This window comes from Dermacentor variabilis, chromosome 10 (genome assembly GCF_050947875.1).
Source record: "Dermacentor variabilis isolate Ectoservices chromosome 10, ASM5094787v1, whole genome shotgun sequence".
Taxonomy (NCBI): domain Eukaryota; kingdom Metazoa; phylum Arthropoda; class Arachnida; order Ixodida; family Ixodidae; genus Dermacentor; species Dermacentor variabilis.
The window spans coordinates 132496851-132504095 of NC_134577.1; the positions used below are offsets into that span (position 1 = coordinate 132496851).

General features: G+C 40.9%; 1 long non-coding RNA gene across 1 annotated transcript; it reads left to right on the top strand.

Moving 5' to 3' along the window:
• The first annotated feature begins 353 nt into the window (after window positions 1–353).
• On the top strand, window positions 354–6455 carry LOC142559757 (uncharacterized). Its single transcript, XR_012823239.1, has 3 exons — window positions 354–415; window positions 4835–4997; window positions 6392–6455. It is a non-coding gene; the product is annotated as an uncharacterized LOC142559757 (long non-coding RNA).
• The last annotated feature ends 790 nt before the right edge of the window (window positions 6456–7245 follow it).

Here is a 7245-nt window from a genome sequence, read left to right on the forward strand (position 1 = left end):
ATTTTGGCAAGCCCCATGGTACCTGATGAAATCAAGTCCCCCTTGTCAAAATGTTGGCTCTGGCTTACATTTCGCTTGCTTGATAGTGTTTATCACTAGTATTACCATGTAGTTCCTATCAAGGATCACAAACACGAAATGTTTTTCAAATTTGAAGCTTTTTAGTGACACCAGCTGGCACTGAGCACCTCATTGTTTGTTAATTGTATTTCTGGAAAATCCATATTGCCAATCAAGAGCAGAGTGAAACTAATTGTGTATATTCAATTGCCTCCATTTTGGAAATACACTGGAGATGTTTGGCATTTGTGTCATCTTTTAGTTCCCAAGTGCTATTCTTTGTTTTCACAGGAAGGTACAAGCACTACGGAAGTGGTGGACGAGTTTCCATCTGCACCAATTCTAGTTTCATTAGGTAAGATACTAATTTTCAAAGTCCGTAATGCAGTGCAATATGCCTTTGCAACAGCACCTTTTCTTGTAGTTTTATGTGCTATGTATTTAAGCCTGCTCAGAAGTGTGTTAACTACGAAAGTAGCAAATTCTGTCATAAGGAAGAGTGAAACATCTTACCAAGCTCTACAAAATAATGAGCAAACCAAGATTATGATCATCATCATCATCATCATTTATTGTCCCTTAAAGGTTCCTTTCGGGGTATTACATAAGGGGGGAGTGTATACAAGGTAGATAATAAGAGCAAACGTAAAGAGATATAACAATGGAACACAGGGACATAAAAAGAAGCAAAGCACGCGATAGTTAAAACGCTGCTTGCCAATATGGCCTTGATGCCACAAGCGCCACACACGTCGGCGAAAGGTTAGGGCAGCAGGGCGAGTAGACGATGGTTACAGGAAAAAAAAAGTCAATGCAGGAAAAGGGATAAATTTTCATGTCAACACAAATCGGAGCAAAAAAAAAACATGTCAACCCAGATGATTTAACAACATCGCCTTAAACCTTGTCGCGTCGTGCTCATTAGCTTGTGAATCGGGCAGCAGGTTCTATTCTTCAAGTGCGGTCGGAAAGAAGGACTTGTTAAACGCATTAGTGTAGCCATGAAGTCGTTGGACTCTATTTGAATTGAATAGGCGGCGCGATGTACGAATGGGAGGAGATATAAGGGAACCACGCAGATAGGGAAAATTGAAATATAACTTATGGAATAAACACAGGCACGCAACTTTTCGTCTGAGAGTTAAGGAAGTGAGGCCAAGTGATAGTTTAATGGAGCTTACGCTGGAATGAAAGTCGTATGTCGACGATATGAAGCTTGCTGCACGGTTCTGGACGGAAGCAAGCATGCTAATTAGGTACGACTGATGAGGACTCCAGATCGCTGACGCATATTCAAGCCTACTGCGGACAAAAATTTCATAGGCCAGTTTTCGTATGTTAGCGGGGGAAGTGGGAAGTGATCTTCTGATAAAACCACGTGTACGTGAAGCGTCGGTCGTGATTTTTGTGATATGATCAACCCAAGTTCATTTGCTATTGATTGTGATGCCAAGGTAACGATAAGAATCTACCTGCAATAGATCCTCAGAAAATAAAGAGTAAGAATAAGTTAAATTAGAGCGCTTCCGAGAAATTCGCATAAAACTGCACTTCCTAGTGTTTAATTCCATCATCCACTATGTGCACCAATTTTCAATAAGCTTCAGATCGTTCTGGAGGGCAGCTCGATCATCTTTAGTATTTATACGCCGCTAGATAATGCAATCATCTGCGAAAAGGCGGATGTTGGATGAGATGTTGAGTGGGAGGTCGTAAATAAATATTAAGAAGAGAAGTGGACCGAACACAGACCCCTGTGGTACTCAGGAGGTGACGCAAGTAGAACTTCAAGGAAGTCCGCCTATTATGGTGAACTAAGAGCGAGCTGTGAGAAAGTTGTGAATCTAGTCTAAAACAAGTGGATGAAGGTGAAGACTTGAAAGTTTGCACATAAGACGTTGACGTGGGACATGGTCGAATGCTTTGGAAAAATCAAGATAGATGACATCGGTTTGTAGCAAAGAATCAAGGTTTTATTTAAGGTCCATGGTAAAACCAAAAAACTGTGATTCACATGAATAGCCATGACAAAAGCCATGCTGATTTTTGATGAAGGAGTTGGAATTCAGGTGGGATGCAATATGCGAGTATATAATATGCTCAAGAAATTTACAAGGTATGCAAGTTAATGAAATAGGACGATAATTCGACGGGTCGCTCAGGCTGCCAGCCTTGAGCACAGGAACAACTTTGTTAACTTTCCAATCACTAGTTATAGAACTGTTCGCAAGAGATTGTTCAAAAATTATTTCTGGAAAATGAGAAGGTACATTTTTGTATGTTTTAAAATCTTCGCAGTGATGTTGTCTGGCCCGGCGGCACTGGACAAGTTTAGTTTGTCTATTAGAGCACAAACTCCAGCAGTAGTGTGGTTGATAGGGGCCATCGCAGGAAAGTTAAAAAAATTTGGTGTGGTGTATTCCAGGCAAGCTCATGTGTGAAGTCTGGTGTAAAATAAGAGTTCATGACGTCAGATCGAAGTTCTGGCGGCACCTGTGAACCATCCGGATAAAGAAATGGTAATGCAATGAGTGTTGCTTGATTTGGGTGATAACATCCGCCAGAATTTATTTGGGTTTGTTAGTAGAATACCATACAGATCATTGTGGACAAACTTTCTTCTTGTACACCTAAGGAGACGCGTGTAATCCTGTAGGTACGCAAAATATTTCTTCCATTTATAAGCCAGCGCAGTTCCTTTAGCTTCACGAAAAAGACGTTTTTTCTTTTGAGAAACCCTCCTTAAGGAGTTAGAATACCAGGGCTTGTTGGAGTCGCCGCGAATGCATATCAGTGGAACAGTGGTTTCGACCAGTTCTAAAAGCTTATTTTTGAAAGCTAGCCAGTTTTCTTCGACAGACCTATTAGATGCGGATTGCCTGAAATGAAAAAAAAAAGTTCTCAAGCTCTGAGTTGATACGGGCGAAGTCTCCCTTTTTATAATCGCGAATGAACTTAACAGAGCGCTGCCATTGCAGAAACGGAAGTGATAGGTTGAAAATAACCACTGAAACCGGTCACTGAAACCGTCAGTGTTCGATTTGGATTGGTTGAGCTCAGGGCTGGACGTAAAGACTAAATCAAGGGTGTTTCTGCCATGTGTGGGAAAGTTTACTGTTTGGCTGAGGTTGAATGTCATGACAACGTCAAAAAAATTTTTCGATTGACGAGAAAATGCGCACAAGTTTCCCCAGTCGATGTCAGGTAAATTAAGGTCATCGGAGAGGATGTAATTGGCTTTAGGAAAACGAGTATTAAGATCGAGCAAAACCTGGTAAATATCAGTAGTAAAGGAACTCTCACTGTCAGGAGGGCGATAACATGCAATAACTAAGCATGTGCTTGTGGAAAGGGTAATTCTGACACAAAGAATTTCTTGGCAGGAATGAGTCGTAAGAAGAGAAGAATTAAGGCTGGTTTTAATAAAGGCTAAAACACCCCCACACCTGCGCGAAACCCTGTCACGTCTCTAGAAGAAAAACGGTTTATTGTTGTCAAGCAGTTCCTCGTCTAGGATATCTTCGGAGAACCGCGATTATGTAAATATAGCAGAAATACTAAAAGATAAATAATAAACAGATAGTAGAAATGCCTTTTTCCGCTTGTAAAATATGTGCAAATGGTTCTGTCTTTCATAAGTTGACTTTCAGGAAAAACAGGCGAGATGCTTGCAGTATTTCTTTTACTTTGATGGTAGCTTTGTAATTAAACAGCTGTGAGTAAAGTTAGAGCTCATGCACTTTAGCTTGCCGTGTTCTTGTGGCTATGCAGTTCTTGCAGTCCTAGCCCAGGTAAACACATTCAAATGGCACGCAGATTTAAGGACTATAGGACTGACTTTACTTATTTTTAAGCCACTTGGTTATCATAATCATCATCATTTATTAACCCTTAAGGACCCTTAACAGGGCATTACACATGGGGGGGGGAATAGTAATGAAATAGCATATAATGGAGTGAATGTTATTCAACAATGAACCAACTACGTTACAAGTACAGAGCACAAACACACAAAAGGATATAGTAAAGAGTAGTGGAAAACACAAGCAAAAGAATGTAAAACACGCGCCCATCCATAGAAGGATGGGATGGAGCAAGTAATTGGGAATAAGCTAACAAACAAAGACATACTTTGCCTTTGCTTACCAAACTCTTGCATTGGCTTCGTGTTGACGACAAATTCGACTTCGCCCTGCCATCTGCTAGCTGCCTGGTTAGCTCAGATGGTAGAGCGGCTGCCCCGGAAAGGCGGTGGTCCCGGGTTCGCGTCCCGGACCAGGAGAAATTTTTCTTCAACTCTGAGGCTTTTCTTTCGAGGAACCCGCAGGGGTTTCCTTTCTAGCAATTGCTACGAGCGGGTGGATGTCCGATTTTCCCTTTATTCAGATACTTTGGAACAAGAGATTGACACGCAACCGGACATTGAAATACAAGTCAAAGTATGCAAAGCATAACGTAAATCAACATCTTCTATTGGACAACGCCTGTAACATAAACATGGTGCGTGAAAACAAAAAATGCGTAGTTCAAGTTATTTAACAAATAATCATTCCATATTGTTGTATTCAACAAGCATGACAGACTCAATTTGTACGTATTTGCAGAAAAGGGCCCTCCAGGTAGCGCAATTACTTAAAATTGGCAGCTCTAGCCTATTAAATCACTAAATATTAACTGATATGACTAGCATGTCGATGTGGTCTCTATTGCATATTCAATATTACCTATAGAAATTGATTAGTGCTTATAAAATATGTGTTATATATAATTGCAGGAGGCATCTTTGAGACGAAATGTTTGGTTCTTTGCGAGCAGCAGCGGTTCTTTATGGAGAGCACTGGCTTCATAGAGGCAGCGTGTCGTCCTTTCTTATGCTACTATGTGTTCAACATGGCCTGTGCAAAGGGAGCAGCTACAACACCTGAGTTCATTCAGAGGTGAGTTGTGCTATTTTAGTGCGTAACCTTTTGCCTATCTATAAAGACAAATTGTTGACATCTTTATTTGTGATTGATAGGAAAATGTGGATGTCTGGAGCAGACTAACTTTTCTTATCCCTGAGAAAGTTCATCAGAAAGATGTACACATATTTCTTCTCACTGAATATTGATAATAGTTCCGCATGTTATAGAAAAGTAAACACATTTTTCAAAAGCAGAAGTTTTGCCAACAAAGGAAACATTTGGACAGTTTTCATAAAAACGTGCTAAAGAAGAAGGTATAGAAACACATACGAAAGGACTGATGCTACTTTCAGTTAACATTTATTTCAAACGATCATCTATTTATGACCTGCACATTAGCAACATCATGCACTCATCACCATGCACACAAAATATTGTGGATGAATCGCATCATTGCACGATTGTAGGGTCAGTCAGTTCATGTGCCTATATACCTCGAAAGAAATGTCACTTTTTCTTGCAAAACCAAAGATAAACCGCTGATGTATTGATCACTTGCTTTCCTTACGAAATACGCTTCAACTATTTCGTGTTTTGTTTTTGTGCTTCCTTTCCTCAATAAAGTTGTCTCCAAGCATGGGCGTTCATGCACACTTTTTGCAATGTTCAGTGAAGTAACTACCATATCCTTTTCTAACATACTTATTTCGCTGTCTAGCCCTGTCATTGAAGCACTGGTTGGTTTATCCTATATAAACACGTCCACAATCTAAGGGTATATGATGGACAATATCTGAACTGCATTCGGTGTAATTGGTCCGGTGATTAGTATGGAATTGGATGAGTTTCTGGTGCTTCTTGTTTGGAAGGTTACACACCGCTGACAATTTACAAAGCGCTGTATAAGCCAGATTGACATTGTGTCGGTTTGCGGCCTTTTTCGAATTATCTGAAACTTTATGGAGGTATGGAATTACATGTACAGGTCTTTTGTTGCAATCTTTGGTTGGGCGCATCCTTACCAACGCGACCAAACCAAGGTATTGTTGAAACATTTGGTTGTCCGAGAAGGTGGACACTGTGGTGCTCGTTGGTTTGTCACCATGGCCTAGGGGTGTCAGAATATTCACAAGCGCTAACATATGTAAGATAATGAAACAACTGTAGGGCAAAAGTGTGTATATCCGCAGCTAAAATCAGTTCTTGCCAGAAACTCGCAATAATTTGAGCACTTTTGATATCTGAACTAAGATCTCTTGAATGTTTGTCATCTCATCCACTGCTGTTGTTTAGATGTCGATATGTTATGGTACGAAAAACATTTGAGGCTTGTGAATGTGAAGTCATTCAGGTCTTTGACGATAAGAGATGCTCATAATACTACTGCTATTCTTGCAAGTAAATATGTCATATTATTCCCTACAAAGGCAGCAGATCCGAGGACAATGCCCGCCATTTGGCTATTCCTACGAAGGTAGTGAAGCTGGCACAGTGCCTTCGAAAGGAATGTGAGTAGGAAGTGCATTTTCGGCTTCACGTTTTATGTAGAGGACTCTTACATTATGAAATGTGCACAGAAACATACCAATGAACTTTCTACACCTTCATAGGAGCTTTCAGGTTGGCTGTTTTATACCTGCCTTGTAGCAAGCTCAAACATCTACAAAGAATTACCGTATAGTTACTAAAAAGTGTCAGACAATGATTGTCATCATCATCATCATCATCAGCAGCAGCAGCAGCAGCCTGGTTGTGCCCACTGCAGGGCAAAGGCCTCTCCCATACTTCTACAACTACCCCGGTCATGTACTAATTGTGGCCATGTTGTCCCTGCAAACTTCTTAATCTCATCCGCCCACCTAACTTTCTGCCGCGCCTTCCTACGCTTCCCTTCCCTTGGAATCCAGTCCGTAACCCTTAGTGAGCATCGGCTGTCTTCCCTCCTCATTATATGTCCTGCCCATGCCCCCATTTCTTTTTCTTGATTTCCACTAAGATATCATTAACTCGCTTTTGTCCCCTCACCCAATCTGCTCTTTTCTTATCCCTTAACGTTACACCTATCATTCTTCTTTCCATAGCGAGTTGCGTCGTCCTCAGTTTAAGTGGAACCCTTTTCGTAAGCCTCCAGGTTTTTGCCCCGTGCGTGAGTACTGGTAAGACACAGCTGTTATATACTTTTCTCTTGAGGGATAATGGCTACCTGCTGTTCATGACCTCAGAATGCCTGCCAAACGCACCCCAGCCCATTCTTATTCTTCTGATTATTTCAGTCTCATGA